The 26,006-nt window shown below is 31.7% G+C and overlaps 1 protein-coding gene across 46 annotated transcripts in view; it reads left to right on the plus strand.

Annotated features, from left to right (window-relative positions):
- The window catches only part of Sox6 (SRY-box transcription factor 6), a 612,624-nt gene that overhangs the window by 305,393 nt on the left and 281,225 nt on the right, over nt 1–26,006 (plus strand). The gene's annotated exons all lie outside the window — the stretch shown is intronic.

Below are 26,006 nucleotides of genomic sequence, written 5' to 3' on the forward strand. Positions count from 1 at the left end.
GATTACCACCTTACTTATAAATCCCCTTTCCACAAAAAGGCTTTAAGTTTACATTGAAGAATATAATTAATGTTTCTTATACTACTATATAAACAGCATTAATTAGTGGCAATTTCTTTTGATGTCCTCACACATATTCCAACTGAATATATGCTTTCAGTTCTTCTTTGTTTTTCGCCCCGAAGGTTTGAGAATCTATCTCAGTTAAGATGATACTTTTTTTTTTTCCCTGAGCTATGGTTTCACTAATCTTGTTTGAATGGGCTATTAAATCTCTGTTACACTCATAATATATACTAATAAGTAGTATAGATTTCTCACTTCGTATTCCAGATGATCTGTCCATAAGCAGGATGTTAAACATCTGTAGTTTAAGCCTCTGGGACTAACAAATGCATTAATGCCAGAAAGAAATGTGGCCTGGACAATAAGGTCACAGACCATGTGGTAAAGAAGCATCCCCAATATTACTAAGCCTGAACATACTTTTCATTGTTAATCCTTCCATTTTCATAAAGGCAAAGAATACTAATAGACTTAAATTGTAATCATTTGCAGTACATGTTTATTACATTAATACTAACAAATACAAAATCCCATATGTGTTATAATTCTCTCAGCTGATATTTTGAAGTCATTTAAAATATCCTTCTACATGCCTCACAGCAGCATTCTCTTAGCCATTAAATTCACCTCAGAAAATAATATCAAAAAGTGTCTGTTTATTGATCAGATTCTTCTTTTGTCTCTTAACTTTGTGGCAAATGTAGGTCATAAATCATGGTAAAGAACTCAGTTTAAATAGCATTTAAGGATGGACTCATTAGGATTAAGAACACCCTACTGACTTAAAAAAACTGAAACTAATGGTATATTTTGTAAGGTGGGTTTGTTTGTTTATTCATTCATTCATTTATCCATCCGTCATCCATATATTTTCCATCCATTTATTTATTTATTTACTCATTCCATTGAGCAGGATGTTACTTATTGAGCCATGTAAAAGAAAACAGCATCATGTGTCTACCAGACACTGTGAGTCTCCCTCCATATTATATGTAGAAATCTATAGAAAAATGAGAAGAAGTTTATAAATTGCCTACTGAAAAAAATATTGATTCTATACCATTCCCCAATTTTCCCCCCAAAGCTCTGACAGCAGTGAACCCCGTTTACTAAATATGGACATTCTATTTATAGAAATATTCATATTTTTATTGGTGGCCAAAGCACTGCTTATAGGAAAACCTACAGGTGACTAATAGGAGTTGCTCACTAAGTGGAATAATGAATAGTATTAGGTGTCAATTAAATCAAGCTTCCCCGAGGTGCAGGTGCTCCACAATGTACTGACACATTTCAAGTAGCAGTGCCACTTCACCCATGCATATGAACAAGCACATTTGCATATTAAAAAGCTGAAAATTATTTAACTGAAGCAAAAGTCTTTTAGAGATGATGGAGGTTATTAAAACTGTTGACAAGAAAGAAGGTAATTGCCTGAAAATGAGAGATGACATTCTGCTATACACAGGGAACGTTGTTTTTGTTGTATTGTGCAGCAGTGCCTGGGTGTATAACCTATTACATTGAGATTGCTCCTATGCAATTAGACCCTTTTTGTCCTCACTTCAATAAGGCTATGATTATGAAGGATTGAAGAACACTTGGCATATTGAATGTCTGTTGTTTTTATAACTTCGTCAGAAATGACAAAACACGTTTTGTGTCCTGTTTTTTCTTTGTAGGCTTATTGATTCTGTGATTATAATATTCATAAAAGACAATGTGTTCATGGTTGAACACTCTGTCATTTATACAGGTTTTATTTTTTTCTGTCTCAGCACAGTATTTGTTTGAATGCCAAGGTGTTAGTCATAAGATGAGCAGATTTTTTAAAGTAAAAGATGAATAGGTGAGAAGTTTATCATGCTAATAATCCCAAATATTACTATTAAAAGTGTCATAAAAATGGATGATTTCATAAGTTTCAGTTGGAAATAATTCACCAACTAAGAAAACTTGAAAGCTGTTTTGTTTTCTCTTTGATTATGAGCTGTATATTTTCACTCCAATTTTTGAGAGATCTTATGCTTTGGTTGTGTTTGTCAGAAGAAGTGGAGATTCATGGTCCTAGAGTGAGGCACTTTCTTGGTACCGTAAGAGGCAGTGCATCTGAGTTGACTTGTTCCATTCTGTAGGTAGTAACTGAAACAAGTACAGTGAATGTGGCAATTGAAACTGAAACATGGCAAATCATTGCAGGTGTAGGAAATTTCAGGTTTTATGCTTTATTAAAATTATGCTTGTTAAAAGACTTTATATCTAATCACCCTAATTAGGTTTCAGCTCCCAGCAGAGCCATTGTGGCAATGCAGGAAGTCCATTTCCATCATTATGTTCCTTCCCTGAAGATGAGTATTAGCATTCTTCAGGACATAACCATCATATCATATTCAACTGGACGTTAGGCTTATAATAAATTCAATTTTTTCCTGTTGGGCCAATCAGCTTTTGCTTTTATTTCTTATATAGATTTAAATCTAAGATTGGTTTGTCAGACACAGAATTTATAGACTCTGAAAAAGCCCAAATGTACCCAAAAAGTTTTCTAGGGGGTTTGTCATTTATGTGCTCTTTTTTATTCTTTGATTTGGATGCATCTGGGTTTTAGTAAATTAAGAGGCACACCTAGGGTTTTTTGTTAGTAGCTGTCTAGTGATTTATCTAATCTGACATGTTCATTTCTTTAAGTTGAAGAGGGAAAATGTCTTTAGGCATAGCAATCTGACTCTTGATTAAAAAGATAAAAGTGAGATATCCTAGTTCTTTTCGAATTCACATTATTTACTGCCTGATTAAAACCTTAGCTATTTAAAAGATGAAATCTTAATATAGTTATGCTCAGAGTAGAAGATAGAAGCCCCCAAAGTATGCCAAACTTGTTAGCTACTTCATATATACAGATGTAGTACCATACCCTGCAACTCAATTTCCATTCACACAATCCTATTATGTGAAATTAAATTATTTTATTCTGATCACTGTTAGTTCATTTTGTTTAAAAATGCTGAAAACAAATGTAGCCTTACTTCATGTGATTGATTTTAGTAGAGAGTAATAATTGATTTTAACTATCAAGTAATTAATAGAAATTTTTGTGTTAAATTAATTTTTTTAATTTTGAAGTTTGTTTTTGTGCTGCTATTATTTTTTTCTCAGTTAGGTCTATTAATATGCAAATACTTAGTGCTTGGAATTCATTGTAATACTTGATCTGATTTAAAATACCCTTGTATTTGTGAGTTGGAATTTTAAAAAGCAAAATCAAAAATTAACTTTTATTTTAATTTGTAAAGATGTATATATTGGATATATTCATGTTGAATATGATTTAATAGAGAAGGAGAAGTAAATATAACACAAATTAAAATCCTGGCTCTCTGAATTTTTTCTGGGAAACAAAGTATTATATAAAACACTTTCTCTTTGACAAATGATAACTTCTATATGAAGCCATCATGTAGCACTCCTGGAGAATCAAAGATGTACTTTTTGACAGCTGAACTCTTAAGAAAATTCACTGCCTGGTAAACCACTGACAAACCCATATAGGCTTACATATAATACATACTCATAAATGATTCTTAAAATACTTAATAAATGGAAATATCTTACTAAAAGGCAAATAGGAATGTAGCAATGTTTGTCATTTCTTCAATTTGAAGAACATTTTAGCTTTTGATCATATGTTCTTTTCTCCACTTTTATATCCACTTCTGACAACTACTTTTCTTACACTCAATAAAATGTCCATGTAAACAGCCACAAGCCTATGAACCATTCTGTTGTGAACTTGAGAATGGTAAAAATGGGTCTGAAAAGCATATCATAAAGCAGGTGCACCAGGCCATGTGGACAGAAATTGAATGAAGGGTAGGATAACTATAAATTCATATATGTTGATTGACTAGCTCTTAGCATAATCTGAAGCTGAAAAAGAATTTGAAGAAATTGGATATGATGGGAAGGCAATCTTCTGAATCAGGACTTTTCCCAGGGACCATTGGACCTTTGGGAAATTGCACTGGACTTCTACCTATTCTTAACACCCTCTCTGAACATTTTTTTTTTTGGTCAGGTAAAATCTCATGAATGAATAGACAGTATGCCCATGAAGTATGAAAGGCAACATGAAACCTGAGAGTATATATGAAGATAGGAGACACAGTTATTAGGAAGCTTAATTTTATTCCTCCCCACTACTCTTTATAGTGTAAATCCAATGTACATGAGCTTAAAGACATTTTAAATTTATTGGCAATACATCTTTCTTCTTCCCTGCTCACTATTTTAAAGTGAATGGGAAACTCAGGAGCCCCTGATAATACTCAAGATGCTATCAACTTGTGTGTAAGAACTCAAGTATATAAAGCTTTATATTGTATAAAGGGATGCACCGGAAAATCTCTGGTTCTTAGTTTTTAGATTAATAATGCTCTAATTGTACATAGTTGTTTACAGTTCTGAAAGGACTTTCACAAGTACAATTTAAGTTTTTTAAAAGTTTGAGTGAGAGGAAGGAAGGTATTATTCTTATGCTATTCTAGAAGCAAGGGAATTAAAGATTAATGTATTCAACAGCTAGTAAATGAGGAACTGAAGTAAAAATTCATGTCATTTGATACTTACTTGATTATTCTTTGTGTGCTCTATGTTGCCATTCAACATGATAAGTTTGGTGTCCAGGTAGAGTAGTTGGGTGTGATGGGGCCCTCTGTTCAAAGTGACTTGAATTGCAGACTCATCTAATTAGGACTGCATAAATGCAGTTGGTCTATGCTTTATTTGACCATTGTTAATTTGTCTTCAGGGTGAGATGTTCTTTTAGGGCAGGAGTAGTTAGTTGGAGTGTGTGTGTGTGGGGGGTCGGTGGGGCAGAAGGGAGACAGAGACAGACACAAAGATTAAAACAAGAGAGTGAGAGGAAAAGATTGTAAATATGGCATGTATCCTTTCTTACAGATACTTAATCAAATAAGTTATTGTCCTATCTTGTGTGATTCATTTTATTGAAACAAGCTTAACTTTCAGAGATCTATCTATATGACCATGTAAATAACATCAACAAGAAAGTATATTTTCATGTTTCTTGAAAAACTGTCAGATTTGTTATTTTTCTTGTATTTTTAATGATAATCTTTTTTTCTGTTAAAAATTACCTTTATTGAAGAAAAAATTTCAAACCTACACAAAAGTAGATGGAATGGTATAATGACCCCTTTATGGACCTATTGTCCAACTTTGAAAATTACCAATATTTCATCTACCCCACCACTTTTTATTTGATTCAAGTTTAATTTTCAAAATGTAAATTAAAAATGTCAACATATAGAAAATAATAAAATAGACCAAATTTATGCCACCATTATTTAAAATACATGAATTTTTATGCCAAAAATGAACATGAGGCTATAGTAATTGAAAGATCAAAATAGGTACAAGGCACACATAATAGGAAGAGTATAATAAAAGCATTGTGTAATTTCTTAGTGTATGCCTGCTAGCATTTCTTTTTTATAAGGCAGCACTATGCATAATCATTCATGTGACTAATAAATACTTCCTGAAGAGACTGGTAATCAGTTAAGCAATATTTTAGTTAATATTATAAAATATTATAGTAATATTTTAGTTAAGGATTTTAGACTTGTATTTGGGTTATAGGGATGTCCTGAAGTATTCCTGTTCTTCTTGGTATACACTAACAATTTCTTGCTGTCAGGTGTGCCTGTTGGAAAGTCATAATGGTGATTAAAACTTCATTAGAATTTTGTGTCTGTGATTGCTTCATCATTAGGTCAAGCTTCATTGATCCCAGTGTATACTGAGATGCTTTTATCTAGCACTTCATTTGGAAAATCCTTGTGGACCCTGGAAGTTTGTGAAAGGTATCCTCTTGTGAAAGAAGGAAATACTCTTCAGAAGCACCAAATATGACAATGACTGGTCATTCACATTATCTGGATTTAAAAACTATTATGTTAACCTTATTTCAATAAGCCCACTTGCTTGAATTTGTATTTTTACCTTGAAACAGTATATCTTGTCATTTTACAAGGCATATAACAGAAATTGATATATGTTATTCTTTTTACACCAACATTTTATTTATTTGAGAAACTCTAAAAATGAAAAATTCAAGCAAATGGACATGATTTTGGGGAGTTCATTAGAAAACTAATTTTTTTCCATGCCTATTGAAAATATTTACAAAAACTTTAGTAGATTAGTATAGATAATATAATTGAATAACTTTTTATTGATTCAGGTTCAGGCAGCATCTCAGAGATATCAACAAGTCTTTATCATCATAATATGATACAGAATGATGGAATGTATAGAAAACTTCGTGATTTGGTCATTCATTTGCTCATGAATATTTACTGAGCATATCAGATTGCATATCAGGTACAGTGCCAGGCGCTGGGAAGTTGAACACTCTACATTTTAAAATTTCTTTTTGGATATTATTTTTTTATAATTATTATTTTATATCAGGTAACTATAAAATTCCAGTTAATTATTTCTATGTTTGTTGTAGTCTAGTTAATGTTATTAATTTTGTTTCTCATGTTTAATAAAAGAAAACTGGCTGGTATATTTCATTTATGGTCGAGTTAACTTCACTTGGCTGCACTTATCCTCCCAAACAAACCTGGAAATAGCTTGCTTCACATAACAAATTATGCTTTATAATCTAATTTTCAATTGCATTGTGTACTAGCTATTTTTTTAGGTATATGGGCTATGTAATAGTCATAATTAAAAGATGTAAGAGGGTGTTTATAGAGTTTAAGACAACATATTTCATTGTTTTTGAAAAATAATCAAAATATTCAAAAAATTAAGTAAGCACTGAGATTAGTATGTGGAACTAAAATTTGAATAAAATACTACAGAAGAGAAGCACAAGGGAAATGGTTGTAGGTAGGTTTAGTATGGATGTGGGGCAGACCAATGCACATGAATTTCTAGAGCAACAATTCTTTCCCTACCGTAGTACTTCTAACAATTTGTAATTTCCTAGTTATGTGCCTGTATTCCTTACTAAACTGAAGCTCAACCAGGGTGGGCACCTTATTGATTTAATTCACTTTTGTCTTTCCAGAGACTAGCATATTGCCTGAGACATAGGAGATAATCAATAAATATGTTGGGTGAGTGAATATAAAGAGTTGTATTAATATAAAATGGTAAATTCTATAATAGAAGTATGAATAAAGAGGGGAATATAGAACAGAGAGTACAGGAGAAACCAAATGGCTTTGAAGTGCCTAAATTTGAAAATATTTATAGAAGTAGATACAGTTAAAACAAGTTTTGTTTGTGTTCTGTCTGAATACTCTTTTAGCAAACATTTTTGCCTATTGACAAACAAAAATGGCATTTTCAAATTCTTAAATAATTTCTGAAACAATATAAATTAAATTATGTTCAGTAGCAAATAACCCAAATTCTGTAAAAATTAATAACCTGTGTACTATAAATATAGTAACTATATTAATCAGATCATTTTATTAGCATGAACACCCAGTTCTCTACTATAGTAGATACCAAAGGCAATTTGGCAGACTCTAGAGAGGGGGTATCAGTAGTTTTAAGTAATTAGAGTTAACATCTTACTGTTGAACATAACACTTTTTTTGTGTTAAATATTAGCCTAAGAAAAAAAGTATTCCATCTCATTATTAAGTGTAAGCACATTATTTAAATATCAGTATTATGTTAGCTTTATGAAGTGAATAATTATGATCTGAACTTGGTTATATTTTATATTTTTCAGCAAATCTTCCTTTTAATAGATTGGTGATGCTTTAGTTATTTTAAATCATTGCTGTTTAAAGAAGAATTACATAGATCTAGAGGATTTTTTAAAGCTATAATTTTAGAACACCATCACCTTTTAATGGAATTTCCTTTTTGGTCTACCAAGAAAATATGGCAAATATAGTCATTCTTGTTATAGGTCTGTTTGTGTCATTTACTTGAGTGAGCTCTGCAGTGCTTCATCAGCTTTAATTGAGATAAAGTTAAAGCTACATAAATAATTTTTAGTGTTTTTAGAAAGGGTCTTGTATTATTTTTGTATGTTTATGTATGCGTGTGTGTTTCTGATCTATTTAGTAAATTATGGCTTAAAGAAAATGGTTTTCTATTAAACTGTCTAGAGGTGCTCTTTTTCAATTATTTCAAAATAATGCATTGTTTCACCTTTTAATCATGTTAGTCTTGGGCAGTTTTTATCGTGCAACACGAAATCATCACTTCTTGTTACAATCATTTAAGAATTTCATTCAGTGTTTTTGATGTTGTATTTCGATTTTAATAGTTTTAGTCAAATTTATTTTTAAAAAGTAGGTTGTTTTATTTTTGTTTATGAATTGTTTAATAAAAATTGCCTGTTTCTTGCATAAATACTGTAGAGTAATCTAGTACCTGAAATTTGGTTTGGATTTTGCCAATTAATATGAACTGAGTGGTGTCAAAATCAATGTTTTTATTTTGATTTTGATCCTAAGCAAAGTCATACATATATGTTTATACATTATAGCCTTCTCTTTCTTTCTCCGTCTTTCTGTGTGTGTACATAAATCCAAAAATTTGATTTTACCATTTTAATATGGGTAATTTTTAGAACTATATTTAGTACCATTCCAAAATATTAGAAAATTATACGCGTGCATATACAATCAAACTTCAAGTAGTAAGAGTATTCATTTTAAGAAGGTGGCCTAAGAATACCTGTAAAATAGTAATGAATTATCAAAATGTAGTGTTTTGGTATATATATATATATATATATATATATATATATATATATATATATATATGCTTTGGTAATTTAGTTTGAAATTTCTTTAACTTCAGAATTTTTACTTTTTTGCTATGGTCTAAATAAAAATAAAAATTAATGTTTTAATAATAATGAATTGTGTATTTTTAAAGTGAAAAAAAGACCTTAAAAAACTGCTAGGACTCAAAGGTTCTTATTATGGAAATGTATTTTTTCTCACCGCAATTTAAAAAAAAAAAGAATTAGTGATACTCTTGCCTTGTGGTCATTCGCCGAAGTAGTTTCCACATCTATTTTTGAACTTTATAAATATATAAGGAATTCAGTTATATGATTTTATGATTATTTTTTAAAAATTCATGCTACTTAATATTATCAACCCAAACACTTTGTTTACTGTTGGATAAGGTTTATAATACCTAGAGATTGTAGTTGGGTGATTTGAATTTGTTGTTTTGACTTTCCAAAATTTTTCTTCTTTCTCAAAATATTACTATAATAAAGCATTGATTAAGATAGTTTCTAGGTAAATGAACATTTTGATGATGAGTTTTGACAAAAAAAAATTTGCAATAGAACTTTAATAGTAGGCAGTTTTTGTTCTGGGAAACTAATTTCTAGAAGATAGTAATTTTAAAATAAGGATAGCAAAAAGCAATTATAGCCCGTCAGTTTGATAGTTACCATATTCATGAAAATCTTGTATTAATACCTACTCTACAATCATTCCTTATGCAACATTGCAATAGGTAAGCTGTAAAAATATTTTTTAAAATGAACTTTACTTTGATTCTAGAAAATCTAGCAGTTTATAGAAGAGAAGTAAAACAAATGGATGTCTGTACTACTTTCAAACAAAGACTGGCCAGCATGATTTCATTATTCTTTTATCAGATACTCTATTATCCTCTTAGAAAATTTAGTTAAAGAGTTACTTGGTTGTGTCTCCTCACCTTAATAGAAGGTATAGATGTTAGGCATTTTATTTGTGTTTCATAACTACATATTTTATTGTGAAATAAATATATAATGATATTACTCTTAAAATTATGGAAAGTTTTTTCTTGTAATTACTTAACATTATTTTATGCCTTATATTTACTAATGTGTAGTGCCCTTTTTTGCATAAGGTATTTATATGTTTAAAAATTAACAAATATATTTTTTATATAGAAAGTTATATAGATAAGTTATTATGGATCTATAAGTTTTCTATATAATTACACACAGTATATTTTATATATAAAGCTTATAGATGTAATACTATATAAAAATCTTCTCTATATTTTATAACTTCCACACATGTTAATGTTTATATTTATGTATGCATATGCATATAACTCAGTGAAAATGCACATGACTTTTCTGAAATCTGGAAAACGGAATTTGTGTTATTGTTGTACATCCTTGGGAATGTCACTTAACCTCTCTAAATGTTGTGATCTTGTGAGGTTACTGTCATCTAGTTGCTACTATTAATTAACAAATTAAATTAAGGTTAAACAATAGAATGTATTGAAATCACTTGTCTGACCCAATATTCTATTACCAGATAGTCATATGGAATCTAAGTATAGTTACAGCAGGGCCTACTAAATATATATGCTATTGATAACTAAGAATAAAGTTATGGTGTGTTTGGAGAATTTGTTTATATCATTTTTGTAAGTTGTAATATTGTCTGAGAAATACAATAGGAAAAAAAATCACATGTTATCTATTGTATAAGTTTGTGTGTGTTGCTCATCTTGTAGGAAAAAGAGGCTCATATCTTTGGCACCAGTAATTTATATTTCTTTCATTCAAATCTGCAATTAAATAAACATAAAAAATCTTCTTGGCATAGCAGTTCTTGTTTCTGCTACATAGAGAGTGAGAATACTCAGGTAGCAGTGGAAAACCTACAACTGAAAGCAATTTCAAAAGTTATGAATTGTTACCTGGGTACAGTGGAACATGCCTATAATTCCAGTGACTCTGGAGGCTTAAGCAGGAAGATTGCAAGTTTGAGACCAGCCTCAACAACTTAGTGAGACCCTGTCTCCAAAAAAATAAAGAGGGCTGGGGTTGTAGCTCAGTGGTAGAGCACTTGCCTAACACGTGTAAGGCACTGGGTTTAATCCTCAGCACACATATAAATAAATAAAAGATTGTGTCCATCTACAGTTAAAAATATTTTAAAAAATAAAAATAAAAAGAAGGGGCTTGAATATTGCTGAGTGGTTAGGGGCCTCTGGGTTCAATCCCTGCTACCAAAAAAAAAAAAAAAAAAAGAATTATGATTTGTCAACATTTGGCATCTTGGATCTATTTTTTTTTTTTTTTTGCAACAAGATGTTTATCCTGTTGCTATTTAGACTTTGATACTTGGAAACTTCTTTGGAAAGTCAAATATTGAGGGAATAAAAGAGCTGTCTTTGTTTAACTCTTATTAGATGGTAGTGAAAAGTACTTTTATCTTATTTTCTCTCTGCTACTAAAGTTGGGAGCTGATACTTTTGAATTGTAGGGATCATCTGAATCAATGATAATTGAACTGACTTGCTATAATTTCAGAGTACCTTTTGCTATAACTGAAAATGGATTTGGTTTCTATCAATATGTAGTGTTTGGATGATAGAAATGCAGTTAAGGAAAAGGAACTTATTGAAATAATATGTTAATGCAGTCTTTTAGGCAATTAAGAATGGATGAGATACACACACACACACACACACACGTGCGCCCTCAACACCTCTCCTTGGTTTTAAACATGCATATCCACAACATAAAGAACTCAATTTTATAGAAGATACATGATCCCCTTTCAATATTGGTCTGATCAGTCACTTGGTGAGAAAAGTAGCTCAGGGTCTATAGGGAAACAAAACAATTTCATTTGGGATTTTAAGCAAGTCATTGTTTCATTTGGAAAATGTGAAATCGGTGAATGGGCTTGTTCTCTTTGTAGAGGATTACAATAACACACGGAAGCTTATGAGTGCTTCTGACAGATGTGTTGGCGGTTTGCCACAAAGCTAAGGGTGCGGCTCTGACTGACAACTTGCAATTATATTATGATGAATGGTTCTGATGTGTGTTCAAGAGAAAACCACTTTCTAGAAAGTGAAAGTCATACATACGGTTCCTATAAAAAATCAGCTCAAATAAAGTATTATAACTTTCTATTTTATTTTAGCACTTTGGTGGACTCACCCATTTGAGTGCTCCTCCTCTTACAAAGACCTCTGGTTTTGATAAATCAAGGACCAAATCCAAAATTTTTGTAGGAAAAGCGAATTTGATACTATTTTGGGGGCATCAGAATTATTGTATCTGCATTTTTGATGAAACGGACATCTCCAAGGAAATCGTTTATTCTTACACAGTCACTTAAACATATCCACATGTCCTAGCTACTAAGACTATTGGAGTCCAGCATTCAGAAAGAAATTGCTCTTTTTTGATCAAGTCGCTTCTTGATAACTTTTGCAGTTTGGGTTAACATTGAAAGATATATTCAAATAACATGGGATAAGTAATTTTGAGATTGTCTTTACTCTTTTTTTAAAAATATTTATACTTTAGTTTTTTAGGTGGACACAATATCTTTATTTTTTATTTTTATATGGTGTCGAACCCAGAGCCCCACGCATGCCAGCGAGCGCGCTACCACTTGAGCCACATCCCTAGCCCTTGTCTTTACTCTTTTCTGATTTATTTATTTTAAAAAAATCTGAATGTAGATTTTTCAAGAGTTAGTATGTTTATTCAATGACAAAACCAAAATGCAGACAATATATATGAACTAAATCAATATTGTTCTGCATGAATAAAAAGTTAACTGATTTTCAAAAATCAAATCAAATAAAATGTCAAATTAGTGTTTAAATGTATTTTATTATACAATACTTAAATTGTGCAACTTTTAACTTATTTTGAAAGTATAAACTTCTGATTTTCTGAGAAGTCTAAGGCATGATATTCTTGAAGTTAGGCAAGGAACTTCTATTAAAAATATTTAGTTAGCAATATTGTAATTGATACAATTCAAAAACATGCTAAATTTAAAATATGAAAAATTACAGTCACAATAACAAAACTATTCAGAGATAGTCATATGATAGGAAGGCATGAAGTAATATTACTTTCAAAAAATCATGGTAAGTCTGGAAAAAGAGGGATGATTGAGTCACGTTAAATTTCTCAAATTTATTATTTTACCTTGCATGGTTAAAAACAGGTCCTATAAAAGTTTCAAATTATCCAAAAACAGATTTCTGAAGAGTTAAATTTACTTTAGTTCTCAGTTTTATAATATTCAGTTTTTGTTCTTTGAACTTGTTTTTCTCTAATTCTCTTTGTAACATTTAGTGTATGTCAAATGTAGTATCCCTACTCCCCCACCCCAAACTCTAAACTTGATATTGGTGCTCTTAGGCCCCAAATCATTGTGTGCGATTTAATTTTTATCTGAAAAGAGAGTACTCATCAACCTTTTGCAGGTACAAGTTAAGACCTGTTAGAAAACTTGGCATCTAAGCTATGCACTCTGAGTAATATCTTCTAGTGTATAGTTTTGATCAGATGAAGTATGTATTTGTGGGAGGAAAGTAGATTGTATTATTTTATGTTTGTACCCTAGTTTTTAATTATTGTAATAGTTATAGGATAATAAACTAATTTGGCAATTATGTCTTGTTGAGATATTTGAAACATTGTTAGTTTTTAACTTGAAAGCTCTCAGGTACATAATAATAGATTTCATTTGGGATATTTTATTTAAATGGAAGATACCTGGAATAAACTGCATTTTTCTTTGCTGAATTTTTTTAGATCCTTTAACATTTTAATAAGCTAGCTTAAAGAGTAGTACAAAAAGAGGGATGTCCAGCTTTTAAGTAGTTGTGGTGAGGTAACTAAAAATTTCATGGGATTTGGGTAAAACTTGTCTGGATTGCTCCATCATTGATCCTATAAGTGATGTTTTGTTTTTTTTTTTCTGTCTGTGACATTTATCAGATACTTTCTATAATACCAGGCACTACTGGCTAAGCATTTGTATACATGATCTCATTTGAAAGTATTCCCAATAGCCTGATGGTGTGTAGATACTGTCTTTAGTTGAAAACGATAAAATTCACTTAACCAATGATATAAAGCTAATAATTGACAGAACCTGAATTTGAAACCATGTTGAGTAATTGCAAACATAATGTGATTAAATATTTGCTGTACAGTAAGCTATAAGGAAAACTGACTGTAGAGTGAGTCTCTATATCTCCCTTCCCCCATCAGGGAGGACAGAAAGATAAATGAATGTGGGATTTTCTTTCGCTACCCTGGATCCAAAGAAGTTTTGTATTCTTTGGAGCAGTGGCAGGCAGAGGGATAAATGGAAGGTAGGTAGCTGATGGAGAAGATTTACCTTTTGTTAAGTACTTGTAGGAGAGGCCAGACTTAATTTAAGCAGCACATTTTTTTCTTTCTTGTATTATATACTTATTACTAAGAGGGTCTGATCACATAATGTCTCAGTCAGTTTGGGCTGCCATAACAAAATACCATAGACTGAGTCACTTAAACAACAAAAATTTATTTTTCACAGTTCTGGAGGCTGTGAAGTCCAAGATCAAGTTGCTGGCTGATTTGGTTTCTAGGGAGAGCTCTCTTCTTGGCTTACCAATGGCTGTCTTCTCCCTGCATCCTCACTTGGCAAGGGGTAAGAAGATATAAGATGAGAGAGATAAAAGGGAGCTCTCTGATATCTCTTCTTATAAGGACACTAATGCCATTATGAAGCCCTCACCTTCAGAATCTCATCTGAAACAATTAACTCTTACACTCCCCATCCTTAGATATCATCACATTGGGGTTTAGAGTTTCAACATTTTTGGGGGGACATTGTTTACTCCATAGCATATGGTTCTCTTATGCCCCTTAAGTACTTAGAGCAAGCATTCTTTGATGACGATATTATCATTTAATTTCTCCCTGTAGAGTGTTCGTTGATGGTAGATATGATGAACATTTATGTTTTAGATCAAACTGTTTACCAGGAAACTTCACTGTGTGTAAGAAGCTCAGAGTTTCTCAAATGTTATCTCATGTAATTTTTGCAAATGAGGAATTTGTGGTTCAGTTATACTTCTGGTGGCATAATTAAGTGGTGAAACTTCTATATTAGGAATGCTTTAGGCCACATATCAATAATAAATGAGAGCAAACAAAACATAATATCCAACACACTGTAGCTTAAAGAAATGGTTGTTTAATTTTATCACATAACTAAAAGTCTGGAAGTGAGTGGTTGCTGGTGTTAATACAGGAGGTTAACAATGTTTGGATTTGGTCTACACCTGCAAATTTCCTTGATTATAAATTAGCCTCAGTAGCACCACATTCTAGCAGAGGGAGCAGAGGACAATGCATGACAGAAACATTATTCCATGTGCTCCTCTTTTTTAGGGGTGGGAGACTCAAGGAAAGAAAGTCTTCCCAGAAGTACCAAAGCAGACTTCCTCCTTTGGCTCATTGTCTAGAACCAGCTCCTAAGGTTTTTGTCACTACAAAGAAGACTAATAAAGCAGCTATTTTGTTTTAAATAGCTTCTCTAGTGGAAAGCAGTTGAGAGAGAAAGGGTTTGGGGGTGACCTTTGAATTGCCAACAGTACAGTCTCTTACAGGAGTACAATTTTTGGTCAGGTCTTTTAAATTAATTTATATCTGTCAGAGTCTTTAACTTTGCTGAGGGAAGACTTGTATATATTTTTGCAAACATGAGGAATCATATGTTTGTATCTTCTTATGAAGAATTTTGAGTGACATTTACAGAAAATAATAGAAATACATTTGTTAGACATCAATTAGTGGTTAAGAGAACAGGTTCTCGAGTCAGACTGTCAGTTTGAATGCTATTTCTTCTACACATTAGCTGTCTGATATTGAAGAAGTTTCTTAAATTCTCTGGCCTCTTCCCACAGACTTATAAATATCAATACAATTCACACATTTAAAGTACTTAATTTAATGTATATCAAATAATATCAAGTGCAATTATATGAAGAACTAAAAACTGTTAGTGATTATTACGGCTATGGATTGAAAGAGAACAAATAATTCCCAGAAGACTATAAATTTTCATGAAGTACAATTTAAATCCATTATACTTTTGATCATTTGTAAGTCAACATCTAAGATAGAATTTGCTATCTATTCTAAGACAGTGAATGCAATGATTAAAAAAAAAATTAGACAAATCTTTAACAAATGCAAAGATATGCTTGGTTTCCTTGTATAAGTTGCTATACTTCAACTTTATTTTGGCATCTCTGGCTGCCCTTTGTGAAATGTATCATTCTCTGAAATATTCTTGCTCATTTCCCTTTGTCAAGTAGGCCCTTTGATCTTAGGTGATAGGAAGGAAAATATTTGATTAAAATACTTCAAAATAGATGATTATGTTCAACTCTCAGAGGAATAGATGTTTTGTTCTAACAGTAAGTTTATAAATTGCAAATAATACTTATTTTGTGTTACTATAAGGGGGATTTAAGAAAATGTATTAAAAATATCTTGAGCATAAAAAAGAGAGAATGGTAGAGTGAACCCTGATATACCCATTACTAAGATTTTATAATTATCAAGATTTTGCCACTCTATATTCATTAGTCTTTGATTCATTTTCCTTTTATTTTTTTTCTGAAGTAATAGAGGGATTTAAAAAGTAAGACATAGCTTTTCAATGCCCACTGCCTAGTCTATCTGCATAACATTAATTACACTTTCACTCTAGAATAGGGTGGTAATTTGTCAGTAAGAGCTGAAAGGTCAAATATGTACTCTACAGGTAATGACTTAGTGGATGCTGCCTATTGCTCATGGGTTAGCTACAGAAAAATACTTAAAAATAAACAAATTTTAATCTCTGTATCTTTTTGTTTACTAAGGATTATCTTTAGTTTTGGGCAATATGATGCTTACAGCCCCATTTAGCCTTTTGTTTTTTAATTTAAATTCAGAAAAGGACAAATTAGGGAATAATTATTTATATTCTTATCACCCCAAATTAAACATGATCAATCTTTTGGTATATTTATTTACTTCTAATCACTATTAGTTCTTTTATCACACCTCTTTTTCTGGGTTTAACTTTCTCTTAATTAGTTCAATTTCATTGTTGAGACCCTTCCACACACAGGAGTTTGGGGGGTTTATATTCCCAACTTTCTTTCACATTTGAGTCTACCTACCTGCCTTTCATCTTCCTATGTGAATGACATATTTCTTTAGCATTATATGCTTTCTTTCTTCCAGGATTTTTGTAGATGATTTGTCCTTATTTTTTCTTTGCTTTTTTTTTTTGTTGTTGTTGTTTGGAAGTCTATAAGATAATTATCTCAGAGAGGTGAGAAGATAGTGGAGTAGAATTAGGGAGAACTTAGCTGAGGAAACATGTATCTTTTATTTGAGGAATGAGCCATCTTTTCTGAGATTTATGACTTGCCTTATAGCATAAGGTCCTATCTGCCCAATTGTGAATAAATGGGTCAAGGTCCAATATTAATGCAGGAGGATACTTTTTGGATCATTCCCCAAATGTTTTGTGTGGACCTAGAATTTTCATGTCTGTCAGACAGAAAACGTCCTTGTTTATTTTATTTATTTTTTCCTAGTTAATTTTTCTTCTATACTTCAGGCTAAAGATGAACAAGAACAAAACTCATTTGCTTTGCTTTGAAATTTGCTTTGAAATTTTTGATGACAATTCTTAGCATTTTATTACCCACATCATCTCTGTTTCTTTCCTTGGTTGCCAGTTTTTGAGGTTTATTACATTTAGTTATTTCAATTTTCTTGTTTAGTAGCTGTTGGTGAATTTCCCCCCTATACTTCCATTCATTTAACTATTAGATGGGGAAGCAAAACTTGTGAACTAGGTTTTTTTTTTTTTTTTTTAAAAAAAAAAACAACATTTCTTTATTTGTAAGTGGACACAATACCTTTATTTTTATTATGTGGTGCTGAGGATCGAACCCAGTGCCTCACATGTGCTGGGTGAGGGCTCCACTGCTGAGCCCCGCCCCCTAGCCCCTTGTGAACTAGTTTTGAATGTGCTTACATAATTAGAAATATTGCCCTTTTAATTTCTGATAGGAAAGTATATCCCGTATATCGGTGTAACATTTTCAGGTAGCATTTTGATTTGAACTATAAGACAACACTTGATCATTAAGTCATGACTATCATTTTTTGTCTGTCTCAAGGCCAGCATCTTCTTTAGGGGCTTTGCTACTTGAAATAAAACTGAGGTACATGTGGTGACAGCCTTCCAACAGAGAGCTGAAAATATCATCTGAGGACTGGAAGTGTAATACAAGGTTCTAGAAATTTTTCAGAATGTGTATGGGACCTTAGTTTGATCTGATGAATTTCACTCACTAAAAGAAATGTTTTATTTATATCTTGTGGCAATATTCTCTAGTTTACCATTAAAGTTTAAAATCAAATTGCCTATTTTCACATCTTTAACAAATAGCTATAATTATAAAATATTGATTTGCTTGAAATACTGACAACATTACATATTTTGCTAAAAATTATGAAATTACTTTGGTTCATAAAGAACAAACTTTTAAATTCTAATGATTATATATTGTTGTTTAATGTATTATTTGTGAAGTGGATAGATGACCAGCTTTCTCTCCTTGGCTTCTATGTTCCTTGTCAGCTAGTCCTGTCTAGAAGGATCCCTATATAGTTTATTGTTTATCTTCTTTAAATAAGAGAAATTTATGATCTTGGGTAAGCAAAATTAAAACCATTGAGCAATAACAAAATTTAGAATCAAAATCTATCAGCTGGAAGTTAAAAAAAGAAAAATTTAAACAACTTTTAGAAAAATTTAAAAAATTGTATTTAGATTAAAAAATTTTAAATAAAACACTACATTTAAAAATCCTTGAATACATTTAAAGTGGTGATCACAAAAGAATTTAATTTTATCAACATAATTCATCTACTGAAAATAAATTAATTTAATTCTAAGTTTAATAAACTAGAAAAAACACCCATCAACAAACCAAAGGGAAAAACAAAGAAATAAATAATAAAGATGAAAGCAAAATGAATGCAGTAGAAGATTAAAAACCAGTTGGCCTAATAATAAATTAAAATATAGTTTAAAATTAATGCAAAATAAAAACATTAGCTAAGCTGATCAAAAAATCAAATATGAAAAAGCATAAGTGCAGGAAATATCAAATAACCAGGTGGAAATAACAGTTAAAATATCAGTAATTATAAAAATCAAAAGATGCTATTTTTCAGACTTTCATATGAATACATGTGAAAACCATGATAATACATATAATTTTCTAGGAAAATAAAAGTTACTCAAATTTGACACTATTAAAAATAGAAAGCATAAAAACATCCATTTCTAGAGTTAGAGAAATGTAGAGAATTATCACCTAAAGAAGTATCAAGGAAATACCCTACAAATAGCACTAGGCCCAGAAGGTTTCATAAGGCAATGCTTTCAATTCTTCAAATACCAGATATTCTCGGTGCTCCATAAATCATTCCAGAGCATTAAAAATGGAGGGAAACTTTTTAATCATTTTTATGAAGTAAATATGACATTATGCTTAGACTGATAAGACCATAAAGGTAAATTACAGACCAATTTCACTTATAAATATGGATGGAAAATATTATAAAATATTAGTAAGTGTAATCAAGCAACATACAAATAACATATTATACTATGAGCAAGTGGGAATTATTCAGTAACTCAAGCTTTGTTCAATATTAGGAAATTCTTCAATAGAATATACTACATGAATGGAAAATGTTCTGGAATTATCACTATTGATTTTGAAAAAGGATTTTCAATATAATTTTGATAAAAATGCTCAAAAAAAGTATAAATTGATGGACTCTTATTTTTGTTGTGTGTGTGTGTATAGTTGCCACTTTACCCATTTTATGTATGTGGTAATACCATTTAGTTACATTAATAATTTACATTGCTATTTCTAAAACTTTTTAATATTCTAATCAGAAACTCTGTAATCAGTAAGCAATAACTCCCCATTTTCCCTCTTCCCACCTGTATGTGGTAACTTCTATTTTCTGTCTCTATGAATTTACCTATTTTAGGTATTTTATATAGTAAAGTCATATATTATATATTGAATGCCCTTTGTGTATGAATTATTTTACCTACCATACTATTTTCAAAATTCATTCATGTTGTACCATATATCAGAATTTCAATCCTTTTTATGGCTGAATAACATTCTATTGTGTATTCTAGTGTGTATGTTTGTGTGTATGTGTATGTGTGTGTGTATCAGATGGTGTATCCATGCATCTGTTGATGGACACTGGATTTGTTTTTATCTGTGCACATTGTAATGCATATTGGTATAAATGTATCTGTTTTGGGGTTCATGTTTTCCATTTTTGGGGGGTCCAAGGGGACGTGTACCTAGTAATGGAATTGCTGGGTGATGTGATAATCCCATATTTATGTTTTTGAGTAACTACCAGATTGTTTTCCATAATGACTACCAATTTACCTTCCCACTAGCAATGTACAGGGGCTCCAGTTTCTGTACATTCTTAAAACACTTATTTTTCTTTTCTTTCTGTTGATTATATCTATCCTAGTAGATGTGATGTCTCACTGTGGTTTGATTTGCATTTCCCTAGTTACTAGTGATGTTTAACATCTTTTCAAGTGCTTATTGGCTATTTGTAGGTCTTTAAGAGAAATGTCTATTCTATGTCTTTGCTTATTTTTAAATTAGATTGTTTGTCTTTTATTGTCAAATTGGAAGAACTCTTTATATATTTTTTGTATTAAATCCATGTCTAATATTCTGGATTCTTTATTAACATGATAAAATATATGTAGTCTCATCCAAAAAAGGGAAATTTACAGATTAAATTCAGGCATTTTCATTAAGATAAGGAACAAGGCTAGGATGACCATGTCATCACTATATTCAACATTGTTCTGGAGCATTAGTCAAAGCAATAAGGACAAGATGTATAAACTGGAGACATCAGAATTGGTAAAGGCTGTTAAGAGGCAGAGCATCCTTGGGTTCAATCTCTGGTACTAGGAAAATATATATATATATAATACACACATACATGTAATAATTATAACTTATATAAAATATGGTATTATATATTATATAAATATTATATAACATGTACCATTATGTAATATAAATTATATATATATTGCACAATTTTCTTTTTGTCCTGCATTGTTTTTAATGAAGAATCAGCCATCACCCTGTTTTGTGTTTCTCAGTATATAATAAGCCTTTTGGAGGACTGATTTTCAGGTATTTCTTTTTATTTCACAGTTCTTAGAAATTTAATTATGTATCCTGGTGTAGGTTTCTGCATATTTTTTTGTGCTTGGAATTCACTGGGATTCTTGATTTTGTAAGTTTACAGTTTTCTTCAAATTTGAAAAAATTTCAGCCATTAATACCATCTATATTGTTTCTGCTTTTCTCTCCTTACCTTTGGGGATTCTAATTACACATATATTAGGCTGTTTGAAGTTTCTCACAAGTTTATTGATGCTCTCTTAATTTTTTCTGCTGTTCTTGTCTTAGCACTTCATTTTAGACCGTTTCCATTGCTGTTGACGGAATTCCCAATTTTTTCTTCTGCAATATTTAATTTGTCTTTAATCCAATCAAGTATATTTTTCAGACATTTTAGTTTTTATTTCTAAAAGTTAGATTTTTGTGTGTGTTTATATTTCATATGTCCATTTAGCCTTTTCAATCTTTCCATGGCTTAGTGATCATAGAATATAGTTCTAATTACTATTTTAGTGTTTTGTTAACTTTAATATCTGCGTCATTTTAATTCAGTTTTCATTCATTGATTTTTTCTCTTCATTAGAGTCATATTTTCTGTTTCTTTGCATGCCTGGAATTTTTTTTTTCATTTGTAGCTAGACTTATTCCTATAGAAATTCTTAGGTCTTGTTCTGGGATTAAGTTACTTGGAAGCAGTTTGACCCTTTACAGTCTTACTCTTAAGCTTTATCAAGCAGAATAAGGGATGCTTATCTAACCCAGGTTAATTTTACCCCTCAACTGAGGTGAAACTTAGAATTCTGAGTACTCCATGGTATGTCCCTGGAATTGAGAACTTTCCAATTTGGATAGTGAAGATAGAAACTATTCCAAGGTCTTTATGGGGTACTGGGATTGTTCCCTCTAATTTTTTAAGGTAGTTATTTTCCTCACTTTTTATAATGCTCTCACATGTATGCACCAGTCACTACTCAGTAGAATATAGATGAGATCTCTTTGCATATCTCTAGATGTTCTCTCCCTGTGCAGCTCCTCCTTTTCCAATACTCTGCTCTGTGAATTCTAGTCACCTTTGTCTCCATGAACTTTTAGTTTTAGCTCTTCATTTAGGAGAATATTTAGCCTTCACTTGGGTTCTTCCTCCTCATACCAGGCAGTTAATTAGGACTGACTAGTGTTTACTCTATTTATTTTTTATTTTTATTTTTGGTAATAGGCACTGAACCCAGGCAAGTTTTACCACTGAATTACATACACAGCCCTTTTTATTTTTTATTTTGAGACAGGATCTCACTAAGTTGCTTAGTGCCTCACTAATTTGCTGAAGCTTCCCTGGTACTTGGAATCCTCCTGAGCCTCCCAAGTAGCTGCACCCGACTGCCTCTAAAGAATATTGTCCATTATTGCCTGATGTCCATCCATCTTGAAACCTTAATTCATAAAGTTTTTTGTTTTGTTTTGTTTTTTTAAGCAGGAGAGTAAATTCAGCCTCTATCTTTGCCAGAAGGGAAGTGGGTAATACAAATAATGCAAATTAAAACTATACCAAGATGGCAATTCTAACTACCAAATTATTAGGAATTAAAATCTGGAATATTTTGGGGGGAAGTTTGTGAATAAACTCATTTTGAGTGTAATGTAAATTGGCACAACTCTCTTGGAAGTGGATTTCACAGAGTCTGTCAAAGTACTTTCTTTTGACCCATCAGTCCCTCCTTGGTATTTATCCTGAATTTATAATTTTAACAATTCAGTGTACATATGAACAATGATGCAGCTATTTACTGCATTATTACTTGTTATTGAAAACAACCTAAATATACATATAATTGAGAGATTTAATAAACTATGAAATGTTCATGTCATGGTTATGGAGTACTATGTAGCTAAAAAAAGATTGAAGAAACTATAATCTGATACAGAGTTATTGCCAATGAAATCCAATGTGTATGTGGAAGAACATTTCTCAAAATATAAGAACATTTCTAATATTTTGTATATAAAGATAGGTGCCGCGTCCGGCCAAGGGAGCCGAGACCGGCGAGGGACGGCGAGGTTAAAAGACACACAGGACACCAAGGTTCTTCATCCAGGAGTCAATAATAATCTTTATTGCTAACACACCTTTTTTTTATACCCCAAGCAGCAGAAGTGGAAAACTACCCAAAAGCAGGAGGGAGGGGGGAGAAATTTAGTTTCAACATCTATTATTGTCAGGTACCGAAACCTCCCTTAACAATAAGTCCATCAGACCAGAAAAGGTCAAGGCATTCCCGTGGGATACATATGTCTCAGACGGATAAGCAGGAACAGAAAAACCGCAAGTTCGCCATGGCCTTGTGAGCTGGCCACACTGGCATGCAGAACAAACTAGTGGAGGTAGGGCTCCAGGGGCCAAGGTGGACCTGTTGCCAACAGATAGGGAAATTGGGAAATGAGAAAACATACATTTATCTATTCAACCACAAAGAAAGAAACAGAGAAAGGGTAAACAAAAAATTATTGAGACTGAATACCTAGAAATGATGGGTACATATGGTATTGAAATGATGGGGTTGGTGTGAGTAGGGTAAAGTGGAAGTAATGGTGGGGAGTTGACACTTGTGACTACTATTTTGTATAATTGTCTCTTTTGCAACCATATTACTCTATCTCATACTAAAAATACAAATAAGCACATATGAATGAAGAGCAAAAATGGATACAAACAGAAAATAATTTCACGTTTTTCAAATGACATAACCACACTGAAAGTGTGTAGGGTAGATGGAACTAACCTAAATAAAATTTGAACTATTATTTTTACTATACATTCTAAATTTAAAGAATAAAAATTCTAATAAATGCATGTACTCTAAAGAGAGGGACAGGGAGGTAATATGAACTGTAATTCAAGTGTGAACTGTTAACTCTTGAGGAATCTGCATGAAGAATATACATGAATTCTACTATTTTTACAATTTTGTGTGTTTGAAGTTGGAAAAAATCTTTGATCTTGGGTTTTTATATGCAAAATGCCTTTCACTGATGAACATCCAAAAAATTTCTAAGACTTACTTTTCCAAGTTACTTATATCTGTAATTCTATTCTGATATTCTGCAGTTACTGGAAATGCCAAGCGTTCAGTGGCTGTTACTTGAAGATTTTTAGGAAATAAATACACAAACTCCCAAGTACTCATGGACCAGGCCTTTCTCTATATCTGATGAGCAGTTCACTTGAAGGTATATCAAGAATTTGTGGATCACAACAGTTTCTCACAATAGTTCCTCACAAAATTTAAAACATAAGAGGCATACATAGAATGCTTTCCTTTTCTGTAGTATAATTGAAACTATAAACAGCTGAGTGTAATTGCTCTTGGAAATTTTGTTTTGGTCAGGAAGGCAATGGGATGATTAGGACACAGTATTGTGATATAAAAGTTACATCTAGGAGAATTCTAGTGGTCCTTGTGAAACTATAAATTAGGATGAAATCAAGGCTATTTTTCTGAGTCATTTTAACTCTTATCAGAGGCTCTTTTAAGTTTGAAACTCATCACCAATCATTGTGATTATTAATATTTTTATTGCTGTTGTTATCATTCATGGAAGCCATTTGTAATAAACCCTCTGATCATCCAAATTCTTAGTTTACCTGCAAATGTTTAAGTTTTGGGTTTTGAGAATATCATATAAAGAAATAAGGCAGATGAGTTTGAGGGAGTGAAATCATCTGTCAGTAGATAGCTTGACAAGAATTGTATGAGGTTTGAGAATAGAGTAACAGTTAAGAGTTAGCAGCTGATTGAAGTGGTAGATTTTCTAAGTATGGAATTGTTAAACAGGCCATGGGATCTTCTTTCTCAGCAATTAATTGTCTTGGCCTTCAAGATTCTTACATCAAACTCAGGAAAGACCTAAGAATTCTTCTCTGTACTTTGATCTTAATGAATCATTGATGTTACTACAGTTTTCCTTCTTGTGGTGAGACACAAAGGCAATTTATTGTGGTGAAAGCAATGCCTGTATATATTTCAAATACCTATATGGAAAGTAGGATTTCACATGTAAAAATCACTATGTTGTCTGGCTAACATTATGACTGTAAAGATTGCACAGATACAGATAATATCATCCTTGTGACAGTATTGTTATGGTGTGCAGCTCTCTTTAAATATTACACTTTTGTTTGTAGCTATCATCAATGATTTACAGAACTTGCACTCTAAGACATTGTCTCTTTTAAAGAGTGTACTTTTAGACTGGTGTTTTAATTTGTTTATTCAGTAAAAACACATTTCAGCTTGAGCTTCAGGCAGGCATTGTAAGAGTGTTTTCTGCCTATCTTGATGGTTGTTATTTCCCTTTATGCAGTTTAGTATCTGGATTATGTTTATATATTTTATTAGCTTTCTCTATATACACTCAGATCAATTTTTGAATACTGACAATTGATTTATTTTCAGGGTTACATTGGGGATGTGTTTTGGTCAGGAAGGCAATGCGAGTGCTTGCATTTAGTGGCAAGAAATTATTAAGTAGTCACATTTGATTCTTGTTTAGAGCCTACACTCATAGACATATAACATTATCAGCTTCTAATTTAGTTCATAGCTGGATTCCCTTCGACACCACTAACTGTTGCCAAGTTTGAATAGAGGATTAAGAGGCACATGGAGTTCATCTTCAAGCTGTGCAGGGGGTTTTGAAAGAGCCTTTGTGTTCTGTGTAATCAAGAGAACTGGTCAGTGTTTGGAATATCTGCAGAACAATACTTGGTTGGGAATTGTTGTCATTTTTCATGTTCCCTCTCAAAATATTAAGAAGGG

This window comes from Marmota monax, unplaced genomic scaffold (genome assembly GCF_021218885.2).
Source record: "Marmota monax isolate L192 unplaced genomic scaffold, Marmota_monax_Labrador192_F-V1.1 WCK01_AAM20220418_F8-fsc00061, whole genome shotgun sequence".
NCBI lineage: Eukaryota > Metazoa > Chordata > Mammalia > Rodentia > Sciuridae > Marmota > Marmota monax.